Raw genomic sequence first — 457 nt, 5'->3', positions numbered from 1 at the left:
TGGTTGGTGGTAGCAAGAGTTCTAAGAGGTCATGAGAGAATCTAAATATGACATATCTTTTCATGTGAAATCACAAGTATCCATTTAATTTTCAGAAATAAATTGCTGAATTTATGGAATTAAATGTAGGAATGGATTGATATTGGACAGATTTTTTTTTTTTTTTTTTAAATCTTTAGCCTGTATTGTTCAATTGATACGGTATCAATCAGATATCAAGATCGAAGATATATCAAACCAATATGAATTACCTGATACGAACTATTCTATACCAATAGTTAGAACCATGGTTTAAACCATGCCTGGACTTGGGTAAAATTGTAGAGTGCTCCTTTATTATTAGGACGCGGGGGCTAAAACACACCTCACTCAAAAGTAGAACAAGATGTTCCCTAGTAATTTCCATGTGGTGATCCCCCCACACCCCCACCCACCCCCACAACCCCACCCCCAAAAA

Source organism: Macadamia integrifolia, chromosome 9 (assembly GCF_013358625.1).
Source record: "Macadamia integrifolia cultivar HAES 741 chromosome 9, SCU_Mint_v3, whole genome shotgun sequence".
Taxonomy (NCBI): Eukaryota; Viridiplantae; Streptophyta; class Magnoliopsida; order Proteales; family Proteaceae; genus Macadamia; species Macadamia integrifolia.
The sequence above is the reverse complement of the archived record's forward strand: the minus strand, read 5'-3'. Positions refer to the sequence as shown.